Below are 26734 nucleotides of genomic sequence, written 5' to 3' on the forward strand. Positions count from 1 at the left end.
AGAAACAAACTGCTCTCTCTACAAGCGGATACAAGCGGCTGAAATGAGTTTCCTCTGTAGGGTGTCTGGGCTCAGCCTTAGAGATAGGGTGAGGAGCTCAGACATCCGTAGGGAGCTCGGAGTAGAGCCGCTGCTCCTTCACGTCGAAAGGAGCCAGTTGAGGGGGTTCAAGCATCTGATCAGGATGCCTCCTGGGCACCTTCCTTTGGAGGTTTTCTTGGCACTTCCAACTGGAAGGAGACCCTGGGGTAGACCCAAAACTCTCTGGAGGGACTACATGTCCAATCTCACCTGGGATGCCTTGGGATCCCCCAGGAGGAGCTGCAGGGCGTTGCTGAGGAGAGGGACGTCTAGAGTGCCCTACTAAGCTTGCTGCCACCGCGACCCGACCCTGGAGAAGCGGCTGAAGATGATGTAACCCACATGATTACATGTACCCTGTGACATATGTAAGTTCCACTAGTAGCATCTAGGGGGCACACGAGCTACAGAGTTTAAACCATAACAAACAACCGTCAACAATAGAGAAGAGAGCGTGAATCTGACGAGAGAAAGACTGGAAGAGAAGAGAAATACTGATATTTTGAAATACAGACAACTTTGACCACGGATACTTGAATTACGGATATTTGAACTATGGATATTTGAACTACAGGACATTTGAACTACGACATAAAGATCCCCCCACGAAGCTTCCTTGACAGATGATCTCCTGTTGAAGGAAGAAGGAAGACTCTTGTCTCTTGTGTGTTGTACGCTGCTGGAATCCTGACTGGTTTTTTAGTACCCCGAACAACCCCCCTTGCTACACCTTTTGGAACCCTTGGCTACCCCCTTTCAGATTGCCCCCATCATCGCCCTGGATTTGGATTCATCATCATCGCCCTCTACATTAACTTGCCCCTGTGATTGTGGTAGGATCTGGACATTGCACCTTGCACAAATTGAAAGACTGAATCATTCCCCCTTTTCTATATATATTATTCCCCCCTTTTATATATATATATATATATATATATATATATATATATATATATATATATATATATATATATAATATAACACATCTCATTTAGTATTGATATTGAAATAACTTGACTTTGAATTGTTGAAATAAATAACTTTTTATTGTAGCCTATACCCACGAGTGTGTGTGTTGTCTTTGGAGTGAGTACTAGAATCTGGTCTAGAAAAAAACCTACACCAATCTCCACTGAACTTAGACATTAGACTGTAGACTGTCCCTGCGCAAGCATAGGCCCATTCCCCTGTCGTGCCGGTTACAATGAGATGAGATGAGATGATTTGAGATGAGATGAGATGAGATGATTTGAGATGAGATGAGATGAGATGATTTGAGATGAGATGATTTGAGATGAGATGATTTGAGATGAGATGAGATGATTTGAGATGAGATGAGATGATATGATTTGAGATGAGATGAGATGAGATGAGATGAGATGGGATGGGATGAGAGGAGATGAGATGGATTTTCCCCCTTTTTTCTCCCCAGTTGTACTTGGCCAATTACCCCACTCTTCTGAGCCGTCCCGGTCTCTGCTCCACCCCCTCTGCTGATCCGGGGAGGGCTGCAGACTACCACATGTCTCCTCCCATACATGTGGAGTCGCCAGCCGCTCCTTTTCACCTGACAGTGAGGAGTTTCACCAGGGGGACGTAGCGCGTGGGAGGATCACGCTATTCCCCCCAGTTCCCCCTCCCCCTGAACAGGCGCCCCGACCGACCAGAGGAGGCGCTAGGACACATACCCACATCCGGCTCCCCACATGGAGACACGGCCAACTGTGTCTGTAGGGACGCCTGACCAAGCCGGAGGTAACACAGGGATTCGAACCAGCGACCCCCGTGTTGGTAGGCAACGGAATAGACCGCTACGCCCAAGCTGAAATTATTTGTGTGTTCAGCTTGACATGTTGTCCAGCACGCACACACGCCCGCGTGCGCGCGCGCGAATGCGTACGTGTGTGCGTGCCGCGCATGTGCGGGAGGGTCTGACGGGCAGCGCCGAGTCACGTGACACAAGTGAAAGCGGGAAGAGACGAGCGGAGGAGAAATGGCGGAGCGTGCAGGAAAGAACAGCTGAGTGTCTTGGGATTTTCCAGGAGAGGAGGAGGAGGACGGGTAAGAACCGAGCCTGGACCTGCTGGTTGATGATGTGAACTGCATGCAGCATTAGTGTAGTGCCGTTTAGCTAGCGGCCCGTGCTCGTCTGATCCCGCTGCAGACTTGCTTGGCCTTTAGCAGGGTTTCTCGTAAATACACCACGTTTCCATTAAAACGAACTAAATAGTAACGACTCATTAGTTTCACTGTAGGCCCAAACCACAGTTAACCATCACACGGACTTCAATCTAAACCAGCTTCAAGTAAACACCAGTTAACTTTCCGCCGTTGTGTTTGCAGTGTTGTGTAGATGCTGCTACAGTCAGATCATGGCACGTCATTAGAATCCCGTCCAGTCCAGTTATGAATCCAGTTGAGCTTCATGTAAGTTGGTTTCCTGGTTTTGCAGAGGGCAGCAGAGACCAGCAGCAGCAGCAGCAGCAGCAGCAGCAGCAGAGTCACAATCAGGCTGGAAACTGGTAACAACAATGTGGTGTCACTTCGTGTGTTTGTGTGTCAGAGTCAAAGGGTGAAGCAATCACCATGAGCTAAAATGCTAATGCTACTCATGAATTTGGTCAGTTTCACATGTCAGTACAGACAGGTCAGTGTCATGGTGTGCCTTTAAAGTTACACTGAATCAGAATCCAAATGTTTTACTTTTATCATGCCATGCACCATTTTCACAATTTATGTCAAAACAGTGACATATATATATATATATATATATATATATATTAGTGCTGGGCAACGATGAAAGTTTTACTCGCGATTTGTTATGCGCAAAATTCAATAATGAATTCAAAAGTAGTGTATTGCACACTTTTATTTTAAAAGTACTGCTATATGAACAAAAGTGTAATAACATTTGATTTGCCAACACTAACAAATAAGGTGCTATATGAACCTGGGCCCAGGGGAGAATCAGTCCGCTGACTCGACTCTCACCTGGACCCAGCCCACGTCTCACCCACTCCCTCCCCCCAGTCTGCCACAACTGCATTTATCCATTCCTCCGACTTTACATTTTCTTGCTCCTCTTCACCAAGCCAGTTGCTAAGACACACAAGGTCATTTACATTTTCAGACAATAAAGAAACTCTCTTCTTCTGTACTATATGACCAGCAAGAGAAAACAACCTTTCACAGGGTGTGGATGTTGCAGGTGTGGCCAAGTACCTCTGTGCAGTGGAGGCCAGCCTGCTGTGTGAGCCGGCCTGTTTGGACCACCACTCTAACGGACAGGCCTCGGTACTGGTGGTGGGCTCCGCTCTGTATCGACGCACACACAGTTCTCAGCTGAGTCCTCCTCCTGTTCAGAATCAGACTCTGGTGAAGCAGCCAGTAGGGCTAACTTTTCCTTTGGTGGCTCAGATGTTGTTGCTTCCACAGGTTTCTCTGCAACAACCCTCTGTTCCTTGAGTAAGTTGGTGACTGATGCCCACACCTCACCCCTCTCAGCTCTGGGTATATAAACTTGAGGTCCTTGAATCTCGGGTCCAATGCGGTAGCAATCTTCAGATATGCAATGTTGGCATTTCCCTTGCGTGTCTCCATGTCTGTTCTGAATGTAGACTTGAATTTGACCACGTAGGCAGGGTCATCATCTGAGCTCTCCATCACCCGAGAGAGATGGCAAAAAGCAGGCAGAACCCCAGAGCATGAAACATACCTTTCTCCTCCCAGAAGTTCAGTCACATACCTGCAAAAGAAATAAAATCAAACCCATTTCAGTCAAAATGTATTGCATTCACTTACTAAAATGTCCTCTACATATTCATGCTATATTTACACACAGACACTATGTCTCTCTCACACGCCCTCAGACAGGACAGTGAGAAATACGTATATGATGTAAAATATACCTGCAGGGCTCCAGTAGCGTTTCCAACCTCTGCAGTTTGTCCATTTCAGCTGTAGTTGGCATGGCAATCTGGGTGTTGTGTGTGGTGAGGACATCCCTCGGTGGCTGTTCGTTTCTGCGGACGCTTTCTATCATGTCCAGACTCGAATTCCATCTGGTTGGAATGTCTTGTAGTATAAGCGACTCCTTCTTTTGGCCATGTTCAATGTGTTGTTGTTCTAATTCTGCAGCGCTTGCTGGACTGTGTTTAAAGTGGCCCACAGCTTTCCTACGTTTGGCCAGGCCATGGTCGAGCACACCGTTCTGCAGAGATGCCGTGACAGAACGCTGGAGACTGTGGGCCACGCAGCAGGGAGCGTGTCCAAGAGGCAGACGTCTCGCAGCAGCGGTTGTGTTTCTTGCACTATCTGTGCCAAGTGTGCTGACTGTACTTGAAATGTTCCACCGCTGTGCAGCATGAATGAAATGTCCCACGCATGTTTCAGCTAAATGTCTGTCGTCTGTTTCCATTACAGCCATAGCATGTGAACGCAGCTCCCACTGTTCATCAGTATAACGCACTGTAACTCCGAGACCTGTAACTATGGTTACCCAGCGATGTCCAATAGTGTCCAGTGAGAGCAAGAGTTGCTGCACGTTGTAACGCCGTCGCTTTTGCAGTCCTCTCCTTTTCGTACAACTTGTGTATTCTTCTCGTGATGCTGCGTCTTGAGGGAGGCTCATGCGTGCCGTCATTCGTGGCGATCCTAAGAATATTCCTCAGACCGACATCTTGCACAATGCTAACCTGCTGCAGCTTGTAGCTGCTATCCACTCCGCTGTGGCATCGGTTAGCTTGTCTTGCTTCTTTCTCTCTATACTTCTCCCAAACGTGTCTAACTGGTCTGCCGAAGCCTCCCTTTGGTGGGCGATTTGCTGGCATCAACGGTGTGTTTTGCATTTAGGTGATAATTCAGACTCGAAGTACTCCGGTGACAGGAAAATTCAGCATTACAGTAGTTACAACTATCTTTCCCTCTATCAACTCCGCCTTCTGGAATTGATTTAGAATGAAAATGTCCATGTAATAGTTCGTTACCTTTCTCCATCTTCTTTCTCTCTGCGCCAATTCTTTTCTGTTCCGGTTCACGTGAGTGCCGCAGCAGTCTTAGGCCCGCCCCAAATGCTCTCATTGGCCCGCCCCAAATGCTCTCATTGGCCCACCCCAAATGCTCTCATTGGCCCACCCCAAATGTTCTCACTGGCCCGCCCCAAATGCTCTCATTGGCCCACCCCAAATGCTCTCACTGGCCCGCCCCAAATGCTCTCATTGGCCCACCCCAAATGCTCTCATTGGCCCGCCCCAAATGCTCTCATTGGCCCGCCCCAAATGCTCTCATTAGCCCACCCCAAATGCTCTCACTGGCCCGCCCCAAATGCTCTCACTGGCCCGCCCCAAATGCTCTCATTGGCCCACCCCAAATGCTCTCACTGGCCCGCCCCAAATGCTCTCATTGGCCCACCCCAAATGCTCTCATTGGCCCGCCCCAAATGCTCTTATTGGCCCGCCCCAAATGCTCTCATTGGCCCACCCCAAATGCTCTCATTGGCCCGCCCCAAATGCTCTTATTGGCCCACCCCAAATGCTCTCATTGGCCCACCCCAAATGCTCTCACTGGCCCGCCCCAAATGCTCTCATTGGCCCACCCCAAATGCTCTCATTGGCCCGCCCCAAATGCTCTCATTGGCCCACCCCAAATGCTCTCATTGGCCCACCCCAAATGCTCTCATTAGCCCACCCCAAATGCTCTCATTAGCCCACCCCAAATGCTCTCATTAGCCCACCCCAAATGCTCTCACTGGCCCGCCCCAAGCCAATACTGGTCAACATCCCACCCCTCCTGTGACCCTTGGTTTGTCTGCATGTGTATTCAGAGCCAGTGAGCAACAGACTTTCAAAATGATAATAATAAAAAAACTGCGTTAATCCGCGATAAAATAATTGTTGCCGTTAACGCGATAATAACGCGTTAACTTGCCCTGCCCTCAATAAGTCAAAATAATATGATTTCAATATTTATTTTGACTTCCTGAAGAATATACATATAAACTCTTGTTGTGACTTCATTGTAGTGTGTATCACAAGGTACAGGAGAATTCCTACCAGAGTGGGAGTAAACAAACAGTTTTTGAGGTACACATTTCAATTGTTCAATGATTAAGACATGTACTTTGAATGTAAATAATGTGCGAGAGTGCATAAAAAGCATCCAAATAGAGCTTGTTTACAAAAAAAAATCAATCAGACCCCCGACAGAAGTTTGGGCTAAGCGCCAAATGTCCTCAAATCCTGGAAACGCCCCTATGTGCACCTTCTCCATGATGCGAGCTTCTTCTGGCTGCTGAACAGCCTGGTAATCCCTCTCCAGCATGGAGAGAGTCATCCTTGTGGTAAAGGAGGAGAGGGCCTCTGAGGTGGGCAGTTGTGGAGGGGCCCAGGCCCCTGCTGAGGTGGGGGAGGAGGAGCTGGTGGTTTGGAGCTGGTGGATGCAGTCATGGGGGATGATGTCAGGACTGTCCCATTGTCTTAGGCTCCAGCATCCCTGCGACCCTGAGAACAGGATCAGCAGTTTGGATAATGGATGGATGGATTGGACTACTCTCGGGGAAAGTATTCTCAGTGCACAGTGACAGTATTTCCTCTAATGCAGCACGGACGTTGTAGCTACACCGGGCTGAAAAACGATGTGTGGATACTAGACTGTAGCTGATCAAGTCATATCCCAGTATTAAACCGTAGTAGACTGTGGTTGAACTGGGCAGTTTCCACCAGCTAAATAGACATAGTTGTGTTCTCTCGTCGCTCACACCCCTCGGGTAGCTGACTCTATCAGTTTATCAGTTTATCAGTTTATCAGGGTGGTGCAGTGATCCTACCTGTCTGAGAGATAAATGACTGCAGCAGAGACACAGAGAGAGAGAGAGAGAGAAAGAGAGAGAGAGAGAGAGAGAGAGAGAGAGAGAGAGAGAGAGAGAGAGAGAGAGAGAGAGAGAGAGAGAGAGAGAGAGACAGAGACAGAGAGAGAGAGAGAGAGAGAGAGAGAGACACAGAGAGAGAGAGAGACAGAGAGAGACAGAGAGAGAGAGAGACACAGAGAGAGAGAGAGAGACACACAGAGAGAGAGAGAGAGAGAGAGAGAGAGAGAGAGAGAGAGAGAGACAGAGACACAGAGAGAGAGAGAGGGAGAGAGAGAGAGAGAGAGAGAGAGAGAGAGAGAGAGAGAGAGAGACACACAGAGAGAGAGAGAGAGACACAGAGAGAGAGAGAGAGAGAGAGAGAGAGAGAGAGAGAGACACAGAGAGAGAGAGAGAGACACAGAGAGAGAGAGAGAGAGAGACACAGAGAGAGAGAGAGAGAGAGAGAGAGAGAGAGAGAGAGAGACAGAGAGAGAGAGAGAGAGAGACACAGAGAGAGAGAGAGAGAGAGAGAGAGAGAGAGAGAGAGAGAGAGAGAGAGAGAGAGAGAGAGAGAGATCTATCTGTCCCTTGGGTGTAGAACAGCACAGCTCACCGTCTGTTGACCTACATACACAACACACACACACACACACACACACACACACACACAAGCCAGAAGCCAGAGCTGCCAGTACATTGATGTTATATTTATATTTAAGTATAAATTCATTTCTGTGCACCCTATGCATTGCCTTTGTGCCCTGCCAGTTGACACCTGTTTTTGCAGCAGATAAAGCACGCTTGTATTTCAATAAACACTCGTGCCACGATAGGTAAAAAACTTCCAATTTTGATTTTCGCCATTTATGTTCCAGTCTCCTGCAGGTCCGCTTAAGGGCCCGTGTCTCATCGTTAAACCAGGGTGTAGGCGTCTTTAGTCGCCTAGCTCTGGTAGTGAGAGGTGCAACTGAATCCAGGAGACTGGAGAGGGCCACATTTAAGTCACTAGTGAAATTTTCAACAGAGTCAGTCTCTACAGTGAAAGGAGCCAAGACTTCAGGCAGCTGCTGGCCAAATGCAGCTACAGTGGAGGGACCGATATGGCGAGTGGCAATTACATCTGTGCTGACATTAACTGGACAGGCCAATAATGCTTCACATGTGATGAGAAAATGATCTGACTCAGCAGATATGGTTGGTAAGACATTCAGATCAGAAACAGCTATTCCTTTAGATAAAACCAAATCAAGGGTGTTACCACTGCAATGAGTCGACTCTTGAACAAGCTGGGTGAACCCAAAAGTATCAACTAGCGCCAGAAAGGCTTTACTTAGAGGATCAGCAGCCTTATTCAGATGAATATTGAAACCACCAAGAATTAGAATCTCATCAGAGTGAGTAACAAGGCCTGAGACAAATTCTCCAAATTCTTCAAGAAATAACGAGTAACAGCCAGGAGGCCGGTAGAGTATCACAATCTGGACTGAGCCGAGTCTATTCATGGCTGAGGGAGATGGACCAAGAATAAGAGCCTCAAAAGACTGGAATTTAGATTCGAGTCTAGAAGTCAGATTGAAAATAGATTTATATATTAAGGCAACACCCCCACCTTGTTTATTTACCTGAGCTACATGGGCATAAGTATAGTCAGGTGGGGAAGCTTCATTTAAGGGAAGGAAAACATTTGGTTTCAGCCATGTTTCACATAACCCAATCATATCGAAACTATGTTCAAGAACCAGATCATTTATTAGTAAGGCTTTGGTAGACAGTGATCTGATATTTATGAAACCAAATTTAAGTGTCTTGTTGAAGTGATCAGTAGTAGGCAGAGCTTTAGAGCTACCAATAGGTGGAAGATTGATAGGAATTAGACACCTTGTTGACAGTTTTAGCCACCAACGCTTTGGACGATGTGTGGTCAGACTTTTGAGAACATTAGCTGTTTGGTTCTGTAGCTTGTTAGGTACTTTGTTGCACATTTCACCACCTTTCACATTTCTGTGCCGGATGTGATTTTTTTCGATAACCTTTAATGACAGGGATGTCTTTGTAGCACGTGGTGGGTGAGGCAGGAAATGAGAGAAAATAGGAGAAAAGGGAATTACTAGTCAGTGTCCTTGCCACAATGATGCCACATGCCCTCCCTGGAGTAACTCTGAGCCCACAAAGGCCCTGGAACTGGACCTTGAAGAGGCCAATGGTCATCTCCACCCTGGCTCTATAGTCCTGCAGTGGGCCAGGTTGTAGTGGCACTGCGCTCCAGGCTCAGGGTCAGGGTAGCGGGTCTTTAGAAAGGGCAGGCAGCAGTAGTCTTTGTCCCCAAGGAGGATACCATCATATTGTCCTATGATCACATGACAAAAGTAACCGTAAGTTATACACTTAACATACCAAACGGTAAAAGTAAGAATTGAAGCATCAACCACTATTTGAAAGGTAACTTGACCTGTTCAAACTTCTTGTACTCATGAAACACCCTTGAATCATGTACAGATCCTGACCATTTGGCTTCCACATTCGTGATTATGTGGTTGGCATCACTTGACAATAGAGAATGAGTTGCACTACTGTCTGAAATTAAGATTTGACTTAAAGGACTTGGACTTACCTTCACATTGATGCTGTGAAAGTATTTCCTATTCACACAATCTCCTTCATTCACACTTCGAGCTTTAATAGTAATGTGTCATCTACAAAGAAATCCTGAAATGTTAGATTATGATTATTCGTTGTTCAAATCCTTCATATAGATTTTTTTACACAACATGACCTAACCTGTTATTCCGAAGAATTCCTCTTTAATAAGCCTTACTGCTTGATGTCCTGGGAAAACAACGAAAATATTCAGAAAGTGCTGCAATGCAAGGCACACTTTTCAGATGGGTCTGCCCACTGTTGCTTTTCCCAGAGAAGAATTTGACCCTCCATGTCAGTTGAACCTCCAATGAAGGACACGACATTATCGGAACATCTGACCATCTGAACCCATCTGACCTGGGTTCGAACCCCAGGCCATCCCAGGTCCTTTCTGTGTGGAGTTTGCATGTTCTCCCCGTGTCAGCGTGGGTTTCCTCCCACCATCAAAACGACATGCAAGTTAGGGTTAATACTCCTGCCTGTGCCCCTGAGCAAGGCAATGGAAAGAAGAGCTAGAGTTGGTCCCTGGGTGCTGCAGCTGCCCACTGCTCCTATACAATAGGACGGTTACACGCAGAGAACACATGTCATTTTTATGTATGTACAAATGACAAAGTGAATTCTATTCTATTCTATTCTGGGATCTTTGTATCTGGAATCAAAATGTCCAGATTTCCGTGAATTTCGAGTTAAAAGAGCTGGTTAACTCACAAATCCTGCTTTCTGGAACACACCCCTGTTGTTGGTGTTTGTTGTTGTCTTATTTTTGTTGTTTATGTTTTTATTGTTGTTGTTGTTGTTGTTGTGGTGTAAAACTGTATTTTGACATAGTTGTGTCGACACACCCTTGCTGAAATGAAGTGAAGAGAGAGAGACAGAAAAAAACTTTCAGCTTTCCAAAAGGAGATTGTTTAAAGTGCAGGATTTGCTAAAAATAATGTATGTATGAATATGGTGTGTGCATCTTCTCCAATCTGAGACCTGTCCTGTGGGTCATGACCTTTCACGCTGCTAGAAGCGGGCTCGCAGGACTGGTATGTGTGTTCACATACGACTGGTCTGTAGTCATACTTCGGTGTTACAGTGAAGATATACAGGAGAGAGAAGACGCTGTTGTGTTTTCACATTTCCACTGCCGTCTACAGGGGAAGACGAGTTTATCTGTGATTCCACAGAAACTACAACATCTGATGTGATTTATGACGCACAACGAACGTCCTCTGACTGTCAGCATGAGCTGAGCTGCACTGATGAGACACGCCGCAGCATGCACACATGGACTTACAGATGTGATGATTCCCTGAGAGGAGACTGCATGATTAATCTGTCACACACACACACACACACATGACATGACATGACATGACATTACATGTCATGACATTATACTACAGTCATTTAGCCGACGCTTTTATCCAAAGTGACTTACCATAAGTCCATCATTTAACGTTGGAGATCAGGAGAACTACTAGTCATCAGAGGTCATAAGTGCATCTAAACAAGCATCTAAGAGCAAAACCAGTGCTAAAGTTTGATTTCCTACATTACATGATGCATTTATTGTAAGTCGCTTTGGATAAAAGCGTCGGCTAAATGACTGTAATGTCATGTCATGTAAAGTAAAAGCGCAAGAAAGAGGTTTTTTTTTATGAGTGAATACAATAAGTGCTAAGAACAAGTACTACTACTACTTTCAGCTGCTCCCGTTAGGGGGCGCCACAGCGGATCATCCATTACCATCTCTTCCTGTCCTCTGCATCTTCCTCTGTCACACCAGCCACCTGCATGTCCTCCCTCACCACATCCATAAACCTCCTCTTTGGCCTTCCTCTTCTCCTCTTCCCTGGCAGCTCCATATTCAGCATCCTTCTCCCAGTATACCCAGCATCTCTCCTCCACACATGTCCAAACCATCTCCATCTTGTCTCTCTTGCTTTGTCTCCAAACCGTCCAACCTGAGCTGTCCCTCTAATATACTCCTTCCTAATCCTGTCCTTCTTCATCACTCCCAATGAAAATCTTATCATCTTCATCTCTGCCACCTCCACCTCCACCTCCTGTCTTTTCATCAGTGCCACTGTCTCCAAACCATACATCATAGCTGGTCTCACTACCATCTTGTAAACCTTCCCTTTAACTCTTGCTGGTACCCTTCTGTCACATCACTCCTGACACTCTTCCCCACCCACTCCACCCTGCCTGCACTCTCTTCTTCACCTCTCTCCTGTACTCCCCGTTACTTTAGACAGTTGACACCAAGTATTTAAACTCAAATGCCTTCTTCACCTCTACTCCTTGCATCCTCATCATTCCACTGTCCTCCCTCTCATTCACGCATATGTATTCCGTCTTGCTCCTACTGACTTTCATTCCTCTTCTCTCCAGTGCATACCTCCACCTCTCCAGACTCTCCTCCACCAGCACCCTACTCTCACTACAGATCACAATGGCATCCGTGTACATCATCGTCCATGGAGACTCCTGCCTGATCTCGTCCGTCAACCTGTCCATCACCATTGCAAACAAGAAAGGGCTCAGAGCCGATCCATGATGTAATCCCACCTCCACCTTGAACCCATCTGTCATTCCAACCACACACCTCACCACTGTCACACTTCCCTCATACATATCCTGCACCACTCCTACATACTTCTCTGCCACTCCTGACTTCCTCATACAATACCACACGTCCTCTCTCGGCACCCTGTCGTATGCTTTCTCTAAATCTACAAAGACACAATGTAACTCCTTCTGGCCTTCTCTATACTTCTCAATCAACATTCTCAAAGCAAACATCACATCTGTGCTGCTCTTTCATGGCATGAAACCATACTGCTGCTCGCTGATCATCACCTCTCCTCCTCTTAACCTAGCTTCTATTACTCTTTCCCATGTCTTCATGCTGTGGCTGATCAACTTTATACCTCTGTAGTTGTTACAGTTCTGCACATCACCCTTGTTCTTGAAAATCGGTACCAGTATGCTTCTTCTCCACTCCTCAGGCATCCTCTCACTTTCCAAGATTGTGTTAAACAATCTTGGAAAACCCCACTGCCATCTCTCCTAAACATCTCCATGCCTCCACAAGTATGTCATCAGGACCAACTGCCTTTCCACTCTTCATCCTCTTCATAGCTGCCCTCACCTCCTCCTTGCTAATCCACTGAACTTCCTGATTCACTATCCCCACATCATCCAACCTCCTCCCTCTCATTTTCTTCATTCATCAGCCCCTCAAAGTACTCCTTCCACCTTCTCAGCACACTCTCCTCGCTTGTCAGCACATTTCCATCTCTATCCTTGATCGCCCTAACTTGTTGCACATCCTTTGCAGCTTGACCCCTCTGTCTAGCCAATCGGTACAAGTCCTTTTCTCCTTACTTAGTGTCTAACCTGTCATACAACTCACCATACTCCTTTTCCTTTGCTTTTGCCACCTCTCTCTTTGCTTTACGCTGCTTAGCATGGCCCAAGGTAAGTATTACGTCTCAGGCTGCCTGCAGGACCACTAGCTGCTTAAACTGGCCCTGTTGATGGTAAAGAACACCATTCTGAAGAAAGTACTCCTCCCTCATGTCACCAGGCTCAGTCTCTGGCTCCCTCTGCCTAGTTCTCTGCAACAAGGTGGACAAAGTTAGATCCTTTTGCTGCATTTGGATGATGTTGGTAGGTATTTGAAAACCTAGGGGCATGTGTGTAGCGGCCTCAGCTGGTGGTTGTATAACAGTGCTTTTGAAATTCTCTTGCCTCCTCTGGCTATGTGGCTTTCAGGGCTTCCTGCGCTGTGTCTCAAGCTCAACTCCATAGAAAGGCAAGGCACTGAGTGCTGGGGAATCCGCATCTGCATACCGAGCTTGTGCTCTGGTGACTGCAACATTACAGCTCTGTGCTGGGATTAACAAATCAAAAAGTATTGGCAGGTCATGACCAAAAACTGCTGGAAAAGGCAAGTTATCTGCAACTCCAACATTTAACAGATACGCCTGCTCTTGCAAGTCTGAAGTCCCGTATATTCCCAGGTGAATCGGCCATACTAAATTGTCCATAGGTGTGAATGTGTGTGTGTGTGTGGGGGGGGGGGGACCCTGTGATGGCCTGGCGGCCATCTGGGACTACTGGGATAGGCTACAGCCTCCCCGTGACCCTGAGAGCAGGACAAGCGGTTTTGATAATGGATGAATGGCCTGCTCTTTCACTTAAATATAAATAGCAGTGGGGTAAGGCTTCTCATCACCATGCATACAGCAGATGCGGATGGTCTCAAGAGTGCAGATAACATTAGCTGGTACATACTGTCTGCACACGAGGGTCTGAGTATTGCCAGTATCTGTCAGGGGTCAGGTTTTTCCCATGAATCTTGACATTGGTCATTTTCATGTACTGGTTACTCTTAGGTTCAAGGTTAACACTTTGGCGTGGAACAAAACACATTTGAATGAGCTTAGCTGGATTCTTTGGACACATTGGTTTGGTATGGCCTTCGTGTCCGTACAAATAACAAATGGGTGCTTTGCTAGGAGCTTTTGATGGTGCATGCTGATTTTGCCTTGTAGGAGGCTTACCCACACCAGGCATTGACCTCTGGTGGTATTGAGGCAGCTTCCAGGCAGTGTTACTCCATGGCTGGCTCTTTTTCTGGGCGGCCACAAACATGTCAGCCAGAGTGGCAGCTTCAGCAACTGATTTCGGACCGTGCTCCTTTACCCACACCTGAAGCTCAGGGGACAACATTCTCAAATATTGTTCCATAATAAGGATTTCACCAATTTCCTGCACTGTTTTACCTTGAGGTTGGATCCATTTCCCATACAGCTCTTTCAGTCTCACATACAGCTCCTAAGGACTCTCATCAAGTCCAGTGTCTAGAGAGCGGAATCTTTGCCTGTATGTCTCATGGTTAATGCCAGAGGAGGCACTAGTGCAGCAACCAGAATACATACCCACATCTGGCTTCCTATCCGCAGATACGGCCAATTGTGTCTGTAGGGACACCTGACCAAGCCAGAGGTAACACAGGGATTCGAACCGGGATCCCTGTGTTGGTAAGCAAGGGAATAGACTGCCATGCCAGCCGGACACCCACATTTTCTTTTTATATATCTTAGAAACCCATATAGATTTGTTGTCCTGTTTCAATGTTGTATCCTTCTCTCACTAAGATGTGTGACTGATTTTTTTTTTTTTGGTTTACATGGTGATGGTGGTCGCGTGGCTCCGGTCCTGGGCTGTTCCAGTGGCATCTGGACACTGCTTGGCATCCTCCTCATCATATTCTTCATATATTTTATAATTCCATGATAATTGTGTTATCCTCTTTCAATATTGTATTGTGTAAATTGTGTAAACACAACATTCATGTCACGTTGTCAGTCTTGGGAGAGACGGACAACAGGTTAGATGTTGTCTGAGGCAGCCTGGGCATGCTGAGTCAGGTTAGATGTTGTCTGAGGCAGCCTGGGCATGATGAGTCAGGCTAGATGTTGTCTGAGGCAGCCTGGGCATGATGAGTCAGGCTAGATGTTGTCTGAGGCAGCCTGGGCATGCTGAGTCAGGTTAGATGTCTGAGGCAGCCTGGGCATGCTGAGTCAGGCAAGATGCTGCAGACAGGTTATAGAAGCTGCTCACATGTACAGATGCTGTTTGGACGCATGTTGATGCACATGTTCTTCAGGCAGCAACATAGTGAGTATACTTAACAACAGGATTTATTGTCTTCAGGAAGACTTAACACAGCAGAAATGTCTTGTCAATGCTGCAGCAGCTGTAGTACAACAGTACATCTGCAGTACATCAAAAACAAAAACAGTCTCCTTCAACACCTCTGCACCCTGGTTCACACCTGAGCTCCGCACAATGAAACAGACTGCCCGCCAACTGTAAGGACTCGCCAAGAAAACAATTCTAATTGTACACCAAGAAGCCCACAACCTCCACCTCTCTGCCTACAAAGATGCCCTCACCACCGCCAAGTCTGCCTATTTTCCCACCATCATTATTGATTCCAACCGTAACCCCCGCACCCTCTTCTTCACTGTAAACAACCTCCTCAAGCCCCATGCCAATGCCCTCTCCAACTCTACTGCTGAACAACGCAACTCATTTCTCCAATTTTTTGCAGACAAAATCGCTGCTATCCACAAATCACTGTCCCCTGCATCTGACTCAGCAGCACCTACTCCAGCCCCTCTTCTCCCCATTCCTCTTAAACTCCCTACCCCTCCCCCTGATCGCCGCCTCTCCCGGTTTGTTCCAGTTACCCCTACCACTATCTCTGAACTCATCAGCTCATCAAAATCCACAACCTGCTCCCTTGATCCCCTCCCCACCCCCCTACTGAAGAAATGCCTCCCTGCCCTATGCCCCTACCTCACCAACCTTTTCAATTCCTCAATGTCCCATGGAATTGTCCCCTCTGCCTACAAAACTGCAGCTGTCACCCCAATTCTCAAGGAACCTGGTCTTGATCCATCCTGCCTCAACCACTACCGATCAATTTCCGATCTCCCCTTCCTCTCTAAAACCCTGGAATGCATTGTCGCCACACAACTCCAAACCTACCTACACTACAACAACCTATTCGAACCCCTCCAGTCTGGTTTTCGCCCACCCCACAGCACTGAAACTGCACTCCTTAAAGTACTTAATGACCTCCTCACCTCTGCTGATACTGGAGCCCTTAACATCCTCATCCTCCTTGACCTGAGTGCAGCTTTCGATACTGTGATCCACAACATCCTGCTCACCAGATTGAAAGATGTCGGTATTGAAGGCACCGTACTCAGCTGGCTCCAGTCCTACCTCTCCAACAGGTCACACTTCATCTCACTTCACAACCACTCCTCTGTTCCATCCACAGTCACACAAGGTGTTCCCCAAGGTTCTGTACTCGGCCCACTCCTTTTCACCATCTACAGCCTCCCTCTTGGTCAGATTCTCCGCCATTTCAAATTGGACTTTCACTGTTATGCTGATGACACCCAGATATACCTCAGCACCAAATCCCCTCACAATCCACCCCTCTCTCACATCGACTCCTGTCTGTCTGCAGTTAAAGTCTGGATGCAGCAAAACCTTCTCAAACTCAACAGTGACAAAACTGAACTCCTCTTCATTGGCTCCAAGTCCACTCTCAGCCAAATCAACAACCTTGCACTCACCATCGATGGCACTACTCTCTCCCCTTCCCCCCAGGCACGCAACCTTGGTGTGATCCTTGATCCCACCCTCTCCCTTGAGCCACATACCCACCAAATGGTCAAATCCTCCTTCTACCACCTTCGCAACATTGTAACATGCCTTGCTGCAACATGCCTTGCTGCTGATATACTGATCCATGCCTTCATCTCCTCCCGCCTTGATTACTGCAACTCACTCCTCTATGGCATCAGTGCTAGCTCTATCAAGAGATTCCAATTGGTCCAGAACGCATCCGCCCGACTTTTAACTTTCACCAAATCCTGGTACCACATCACCCCAGTCTTAAAAGACCTCTGCTGGCTACCCATCTCCCACCGGATCAATTACAAAACCCTGGTTCTTACTTATAAAGGCCTTCACAAACTGGCTACCCCATACCTCACCGATCTCCTCTCCCCCTACCAACCCTCTCGGTCCCTCAGATCCACCTCAGCCTCCCTTCTCTCTACCCCCAGGACCAACCTCCACGGCTTTGGTGACTGAGCCTTCTCCAGAGCAGCTCCCAGGCTCTGGAACTCACTTCTCCAAATCATTAGAGACTCGGCATCCCTCCCACTCTTCCAATCCCATCTCAAGACACACCTTTTCTCCATTGCCTTCTCGTGCCCCCCCCCCCGTCCACTCATACACTCCTGGTCTGGGGCAGGCTGGGGACTGAGCGCTTGACCTGCATCTGTGATTTATGTGATTTATGATGTTTGTTTTTCTTCCTCTTTATATCTGTCCAAGTCAGAGAGTACTGCTGGCGTCGTGTGTGGCTGCCGCTTCTCCCTCTCGTAGCCCCCCCTTCCCATCCACCCCTGTATGTCTGTGTTATGTTCCTCTGTCGTCTTGTTTCACTCCATTTACTGTAAAGTGACTGAGTATTAGCAAAGCGCTATATAAGATTGATTTATTATTATTATCCTGTTACATCTGTGGTGAGGACACGCGTAAGACTCAGAGACACACCATGACTGCATTTAAGAAAGCCTATGAGCTGTACTTGGGATGTAAAACTGGTGATCAAGAGAACCCCTGGGCTCCTCAGATTTGTTGTGCAACATGTGCAGTCAACCTGAGAGCTTGGCTCAGAGGTACTCAGAAGTCAATGCCATTTGCAGTCCCAATGATATGGCGAGAACAGAAGGATCACGTGACGGACTGTTACTTCTGTCTGTCCAATGTGTCTGGCTTCTCTACTAACAATAAGAAATCTACTGAATACCCCAACCTGCCTTCAGCCATGACACCAGTGCCACATGATGACAGTACCAAAGCCAGTACCGAAGCCACCAGAGACATGGAGCCTAGATGAGGCAGATGAAGATGCCACAACACATGAACCAGATGTGGAAAACAACACTGATCCAGATATTGAACCCTTTATGCCTGGTTATCTTCATCCGATAACACAGCCAGAATTAAATGACCTGGTCAGGGACTTGGATTTGTCAAAAGCTGAAGCAGAACTACTTGGTTTAAGATCGCAAGGATGGGATTTGCTGTCACCAGGTACAAAATTTCTATCTTTCAGAACCGTCAAGAACATTTGACAAACTTCTTTACGCGGGTTGACAACCTGTTTCTGCACTGACATTGGTGGATTGTTCATGGCTTTGGGTTGTGTGCATGACCCACAACAATGGTGTCTTTATAGCTTCAACAAAGTTAAGCCTGAAAGCTGTCCTGTTCCACAATGGCAATGTCCACCCTTCAGTGCCCACTGGCTCTGCAGTACACGTGAAAAAAACCTACAATAACATGGAAGTGTTGTTGAAACACATACAGTACAACAGTTACAACTGGAACATGTGTGGTGATGTGAAAGTATTGGCACTGCTACGAGGAATGCAGCTGGGATATACAAAGTACTGCTGTTTCCTGTGTGAATGGGATAGCCATGCTACAGAGTCACATCACATTAAAAAGAACTGGCCGCTCCATAAGCATTTCATTCCAGGGCAGTAAAGTGTGGTGTATAAACCACTTGTCCACCCAACACAGATATTTCTGCCCCCTCTTCATAGAAAACTCAGATTGATGAAACATTTGGTGACAGCAGTGAACACAGAAGGTGATGGACTTCACTATCTGAGACAGATGTTTCCAAGAATAACTGATGCCAAGATGAAGGGAGGCATGTTTGTTGGTACACAAATCAGATAGGTCATCAGTGACAGGGAGGTAGAAGATCTGCTAGTGGGCCAGAGAAACTAGCATGGAAGGCATTTCAGGATGTTGTTGAGAATTTTCTTGGCAACTACAGAGCACCAAACTACACTGAGCTGCTTGACAACATGCTTAAAACACACAACACCATGACTTGCAACACATCATTGAAAATTCCTGTTCTGCATCACACTTGGACTTCTTCACTGCTGGTCTTGGTGCAGTCAGTGAGGAACATGGTGAAAGATTTCACCAGGACATTGTGACCATGGAAAAGAGGTATCAGGGCAACTAGAATCCATCAATGCTGAGCGACTGTTGTTGGACATTGACACGAGAAGCACCAGATGCTGAGTACAAACGAAGATCATCTGCAAAACATTTGAAGCTCAGTTGAACTAACACAACGTGTCGGCACCGTTATGAGATGAAACATGTTACATTCATACAAGTTATTCTAATGTTTCTCCGGATTGCGTGACACAGCCAATCTGAAATTATTTTTGTGTTCAGCTTGACGTCGTCTATCATAATCTCTTTTTTTTTAGGAAGTAAAACATTTGAAAAAATGTGATGTGATGTCCTTCCTGGTCCAGCGGGCCGTCATTACAGCACCTGTTCATCTGGTGTCCCAGACATCAGGGTTTGTTTGGTCACTTAGTTACAAGGTCTTTTGAATATTTTATTTATGGTCCACGACGTCCAGCTGCAACAAGGGCTGTGCACGTGCTCATTAACACCATGTCGGGAGTGGCTAAACGGTCAATTTGGAAAACCAGAAAGAACCAAGGTTCAGGGGTCAGGGGTCAGTGGACCCTGTTCTGATGATGGCTGGACTGATGGTTGCAGGACTCAGAGTGGAATTTGAGTTGTATGAACTGAAAGGCAACACTGAGACCTTTATGAACATATGGGGTGTCGGGGGGGTGGGGGTGGGGGGGGGGTGGTGTTCTGCTGGTGTTGTTTGAAGTTAGTTTTGAATAATTTCCGGTTTCATGTGGGGCTTTTGGTCTTCTTCTTTTACACAGGCACCACGGTTTATACAATGTTAGTAAATTGTAGAAGGTTTTTAAAATTCAAATTCTCTGTCTCTCGGTAATAAGCTGCTGAACCGAGCACAGATCTCATTAAGGAAGGATGAGGGGAATCAGAATATTAACTGTTGCCTGTGGGTGACAACTTGAGCTGAATTGTTGGGTGGCGCTGTGTTCACCACGGCCGCCCGGGCAACACAGGTTTAATTAAAGGAAGGTTCTCAGTGTGTGTGTGTGTGTGTGTGGGGGGGGGGGGCAGATCTGCTGTTCATCAATGTAGACTCCCTCATTTAAACACACACACACACAGACACACACACACACACACACACACACACACACACACACACACACACACACACACACATCCCCAGCAGCAAGCTTCTCTCAAGCTTCTGTGTGTGTGTGTGTGTGTGTGTGTGTGTGTGTGTGTGTGTGTGTGTGTGTGTGTATGTGTGTGTGTGTTTAAATGAGGGAGTCTACATTGATGAACAGCAGATCTGCCCCCCCCCCCCCACACACACACACACACACACACACACACACACACACACACACACATCCCCAGCAGCAAGCTTCTCTCAAGCTTCTGTGTGTGTGTGTGTGTGTGTGTGTGTGTGTGTGTGTGTGTGTGTATGTGTGTGTGTGTTTAAATGAGGGAGTCTACATTGATGAACAGCAGATCTGCCCCCCCCCCCACACACACACACACACACACACACACACACACACACAGACACACACAGACACACACACACACATCCCCAGCAGCAAGCTTCTCTCAAGCTTCTGTGTGTGTGTGTGTGTGTGGGGGGGGGGGGCAGATCTGCTGTTCATCAATATAGACTCCCTCATTTAAACACACACACACACACACACACACACACACACACACACACAGACACACACAGACACAGCTTCTCTCAAGCTTCTGTGTGTGTGTGTGTGTGTGTGTGTGTGTGTGTGTGTGCGCGAGCGCGCATGCGCTTGTCCTCAGTGTGTTCATCCAGTCAAGCAAAAAAGCCTTCCTTCCTTCCTTCCTTCCTTCCTTCCTTCCTTGCTTCCTTCCTTCCTTCCTTCCTTCCTTCCTTCCTTCCTTCCTTCCTTCCTTCCTTCCTTCCTTCCTTCCTTGCTTCCTTCCTTCCTTCCTTCCTTCCTTCCTTCCTTCCTTCCTTGCTTCCTTCCTTCCTTCCTTCCTTGCTTCCTTGCTTCCTTGCTTCCTTCCTTCCTTCCTTCCTTCCTTCCTTCCTTCCTTCCTTCCTTCCTTGCTTCCTTCCTTCCTTCCTTCCTTCCTTCCTTCCTTCCTTGCTTCCTTCCTTGCTTCCTTCTTTCCTTCCTTCCTTCCTTCCTTCCTTGCTTCCTTCTTTCCTTGCTTCCTTGCTTCCTTGCTTCCTTCCTTGCTTCCTTGCTTCCTTCCTTCCTTCCTTGCTTCCTTCCTTCCTTCCTTGCTTCCTTGCTTCCTTCCTTGCTTCCTTCCTTCCTTCCTTCCTTCCTTGCTTCCTTCTTTCCTTGCTTCCTTCCTTCCTTCCTTGCTTCCTTCCTTCCTTGCTTCCTTCCTTCCTTCCTTCTTTCCTTGCTTCCTTCCTTCCTTCCTTCCTTCCTTCCTTCCTTGCTTCCTTCCTTCCTTCCTTCCTTGCTTCCTTCCTTCCTTCCTTCCTTGCTTCCTTCCTTCCTTCCTTGCTTCCTTCCTTGCTTCCTTCCTTCCTTCCTTCCTTCCTTCCTTCCTTGCTTCCTTCCTTCCTTCTTTGCTTCCATCTTTCCTTGCTTCCTTCCTTGCTTCCTTCCTTCCTTCCTTCCTTGCTTCCTTGCTTCCTTGCTTCCTTGCTGTGCAAGCTGTGGATGCTGCTGAGCATGATTCCTCCCTGCAGGACGTCCTTCACCAGGCTGGCGCTGTGACCCTTTAGTTTCGATATGATTGAGTTATGTGAAACGTGGCTGAAAACAAATATTTTCCTTCCCTTGAATTAAGCTTCCCCACCCGACCAGGGGCGTCGTAGTGTGGGGGGGGCTACCAGGGCCCAGGAGGGAGGGGGCGGGGCTTTAAGTTTGGGACTTAAAGAAAATAGTTGCGGCTCTCTGAGGCCCCTCTCACCCCTTACAAAAGGTGCAAAATGGTTAGTCCGCCCCTCACGAGCACCTCTCAATGCAGCTCATCTGGTCCTGTCGAGAGTGCCTGCTGATACAAGCACAAGCAAAGCTCAGATCAGCGGTGTCCCAGGAGAGGCTGAACAGCCTGGCATTACTCTCAACTGAAAGCCGATTAGCAAATCAATTGGACTTTAAAGATCTAATCAATGACTTTTCAAACAAGTCCTGTCAGTGGGCATTAACTGTGGAATAAACATCATGGGTGTCAGCATCACCACCCTAACATGCATCAAAGTTTGAAGGGCTGCTATATATTTTTTCAATCACTGCAAGATAGTGAAGTTTGGTTAAGGTTAGGTTAAGGTAGGTTAAAATAGATTAATGTACTGTGATTGTAGATAATATACAGTATGCTAGAACTCAAAAAAGTGATGTGTGAGAGACAAAAGAGGAAAGGAGCCCACAGAGACTGCTTATGTATAGGGCCCAGAATTTTGTGCTACGCCCCTGCACCTGACTGTACTTATGCCCATGTAGCTCAGGCAAATAAACAAGGTGGGGGTGTTGCCTTAATATACAGTGCATCCAGAAAGTATTCACACCCCTTCACTTTCCCCACATTTTGTCATGTTACAGCCTTATTCCAAAATGGATTAAATTCCTTTTTTCCCCTCATCAATCTACACACAATACCCCATAATGACAAAGTGAAAAAGGTTTTGTAGAAATTTTTACAAATGTATTAAAAATAGAAAACTGAAATATTGCATTACATAAGTATTCACAGCCTTTACTCAGTACTTGGTTGAGGCACCCTTTGGCAGCGATTACAGCCTCAAGTCTTCTAGGGTATGAAGCTACAAGCTTGGCACACCTATATTTGGGGTATTTCTCCCATTCTTCTCTGCAGATCCTCTCGAGCTCTGTAAGGTTAGATGGGGAGCGTCGCTGCACAGCTATTTTCAGGTCTTTCCAGAGATGTTCAATGGGGTTCAAGTCTGGGCTCTGGCTGGGCCACTCAAGGACATTCACAGACTTGTCCCGAAGCCACTCCTTCGTTGTCTTGGCTGTGTGCTTAGGGTCGTTGTCGTGTTGAAAGGTAAACCTTCGCCCCAGACTGAGGCCCTGAGTGCTCTGGAGCAGGTTTTCATCAAGGATCTCTCTGTACTTTGTTCCATTCATCTTTCCCTCGATCCTGACTAGTCTCCCAGTTCCTGCCACTGAAGAACATCCCCACAGCATGATGCTGCCACCACCATGCTCCACTGTAGGGATGGTATTAGCAAGGTGATGAGAGGTGCCTGGTTTCCTCCAGACGTGACGTTTGGCATTCAGGCCAAAGAGTTCAATCTTGGTTTCATCAGACCAGAGAATCTTGTTTCTCATGGTCTGAGAGTCCTTTAGGTGCTTTCTGGCAAACTCCAAGCGGGCTGTCATGTGCCTTTTAGTGAGCAGAGGCTTCCGTCTGGCCACTCTACCATAAAGGCCTGATTGGTGGAGTGCTGCAGAGATGGTTGTCCTTCTGGAAGGTTCTCCCATCTCCACAGAGGAACGCTGGAGCTCTGTCAGAGTGACCATCGGGTTCTTGGTCACCTCCCTGACCAAGGCCCTTCTCCCCCGATTGCTCAGTTTGGCTGGGCGGCCAGCTCTAGGAAGAGTCCTGGTGGATCCAAACTTCTTCCATTTACGAATGATGGAGACCACTGTGCTCTTCGGGACCTTCAAAGCTGTAGACATTGTTTTGTACCCTTCCCCAGATCTGTGCCTCGATACAATCCTGTCTCGGAGGTCCACAGACAATTCCTTTGACTTCATGGCTTGGTTTCTGCTCTGACATGCACTGTCAACAGTGGGACCTTATATAGACAGGTGTGTGCCTTTCCAAATCATGTCCAATCAATTGAATTTACTACAGGTGGACTCCAATCAAGATGTAGAAACATCTCAAGGATGATCAGTGGAAACAGGATGAACCTGAGCTCAATTTTGAGTGTCATAGCAAAGGGTGTGAATACTTATGTACATGCAATATTTCAGTTTTTTATTTTTAATAAATTGGCAAAAATGTCTACAAAACCTTTTTCACTTTGTCATTATGGGGTATTGTGTGTAGATTGGTGAGAAAAAAAAGGAATTTCATCCATTTTGGAATAAGGCTGTAACATAACAACATGTGGGGAAAGTGAAGGGGTGTGAATACTTTCCGGATGCACTGTATAAATCTATTTTCAATCTGACTCCTAGACTTGAATCTAAATTCCAGTCTTTTGAGGCTCTAGTTCTGGGTCCATCTCCCTCAGCCATGAATAGACTTAGCTCAGTCCCTATCGACCTCCTGGCTCTTACTATTTCTTGAAGAATTTGGAGAATTTGTCTCTGAACATCGGTTGAACTCCTACAACAAATGTATTCTTTGCTTGTGTAGTAAAGACTGAACTTGAAATATTGTATTGCAGAAGTAGGGGTTTAAAACGTCAACCCAAGGGGGGGGGCGATGCAGTTGAGTATGGACAGGGGATGGAAGGTAACCGGGACAATGTGTCTGAGAATCAAGTAGAACAAGCTGATGTACAACAGCAGATCAGCAAGTTTGCTAAAAAACAACAAGCAGTCATGACTGCCATATCCTCATTGAATGCTGTGTCTACAAGGTCATATTTGTATGTGCCTAGACAGTGACATATTGCACCATTTAGTAGAAATATTGATGAAGATGGAAGGTCAGTAGATGAATTCATTGAAGAGGTAGAATGAGCTCTGGCTACCTGAAACTAGTCCCCATCTGAGCAGTTGGATTTTGTGCTGTCATTCTTGAGAGGTTCAGCTTTAGAGGAGGTACGTTTACGTAAAGATGAGGAAACTGACCAGATTCGTGGCTTTTGAACGGTCTTGCCCCTTTAAAAACCCGCTCTGTTTCCTTTACCCACTCTGCCCCTTGGTTTATGCCTGCACTACGCCAGTTTAAAGCTAAAGGCTGTTGCCTGGAACGCCTTTACATGAAAACTGGCCTTGTTCATAAAGACATGTATAACAACCGCATACTTTGTTATAAGGAGGCTCTGTCCACAGCTAAATCGCCTTATTATGCAAATTTAATTAGATCAGGCGGAGGGAACACTAGAACCCTGCTTTCCATCATAAACAACAGTTTACGGCCATCAGACACTCTCGCACCTCACCTGTTTTCAGTTGCTCAATGTAACACCTCCATGACCTTTTTTAATGCCAAAATTGAAAATATTCATCAGTAATTGACCTCGTCGAACAATACTGCATACAGTTAATCTTATTCACCCTTCTATGTTCCCCTCTGTTCTTCACTATCTAGGTTTCAAACTCCCAACCGTTGCAAAAATATCTGGTCTTATTCGCAAGTCCAAATCATCTACCTGTCAGTTAGACCCCCTTCCTACTCATTTAGTAAAAGCCTGTCTACCTTCTCTATCCTCTTTAATAACTGATGTCATACATTCCTCCCTTACCTCTGGTCTTGTTCCCTCATCTCTCAAAACAGCTGCAATAACTCCAATACTCAAGAAACCTGGTGCAGACCCCAACAATTTGAACAATTTTCGCCCAATCTCAAATTTACCATTTCACTTGAAAGAACAGTCGCATCTCAGGTGCACGCTCACTTGACTAACAACAATCTGTTTGAACAATTCCAGTCTGGTTTTCACTCCTTGCACAGTACGGAGACAGCCTTGGTGAAAATCACTAATGACCTGTTGATGGCAGCTGACTCTGAGCTCTTAACCATACTTGTCCTCCTTGATCTGAGTGCAGCCTTTGATACCATCTCACACAACATCCTCCTAGAGAGATTAGCTTCCATTGGAATAACTGGTACCTCCCTTGACTGGTTTAGAGCATATCTCTCTGGCCGCACTCAGTTTGTTCAACTTAAAATTTTGAGATCATGGTCCTTCTCTGTTACTACCGGTGTTCCCGGGTGTCATCCGCATGACACCCAGCTTTATCTATCCACTAAGCCAACCTCCACTCTTCTGCCCACTTCCCTTACTTGCTGCTTACTAGAAATTAAATCCTGGTTTTCATATCACTTCCTCAGACATAATAGTGATAAAACCGAGGTCTTCCTAGTAGGCACTAAATTTATTTTGGCTAAACCTGATAGTTTTTCTCTGACTATTGACAATTCTATAGTTCCTCCATCGTCTCAGGTAAAGAGTCTGGGTGTCATCCTGGACAGCACATTATCTTTTGAAGCTCACATCAACAATGTTACTCGTACCTCTTTACCACGAGAATAATTACTCTACATCTTGTACACTAATGACTGTTGCCATAGCAACCATACCAACAGACACATATTCACATTAGCGGATGATTCAGTGATTGTAAGTCTTCTTGAAGGGGAGGAGGAACAACTCGGACCTGCGGTCGATGATTTTGTGTATTGGTGTGATGAGTCCTTTCTCAACTTAAATGTGTCTAAAACTAAAGACATGATGATCAGTTTTAGAAAGACTCCTCCTAGTCCTGTACCAGCCAGCATTAAAGGTGCTGGTATTGAGCTTGTGGACAGCTACAGATATCTGGGGGTTGTTCTCCACAACACGTTGTGCTTTGAAACTCACATTGCTTCCACATCCAAGAAGGTCCAACAAAGACTTTTTTCCCGAGGAACATGTGGACATGTAGTGTCTCCTGCCAGATGATGACTCTCTTCCATATG

This window comes from Lampris incognitus, chromosome 16, assembly GCF_029633865.1.
Source record: "Lampris incognitus isolate fLamInc1 chromosome 16, fLamInc1.hap2, whole genome shotgun sequence".
Taxonomy (NCBI): Eukaryota; Metazoa; Chordata; class Actinopteri; order Lampriformes; family Lampridae; genus Lampris; species Lampris incognitus.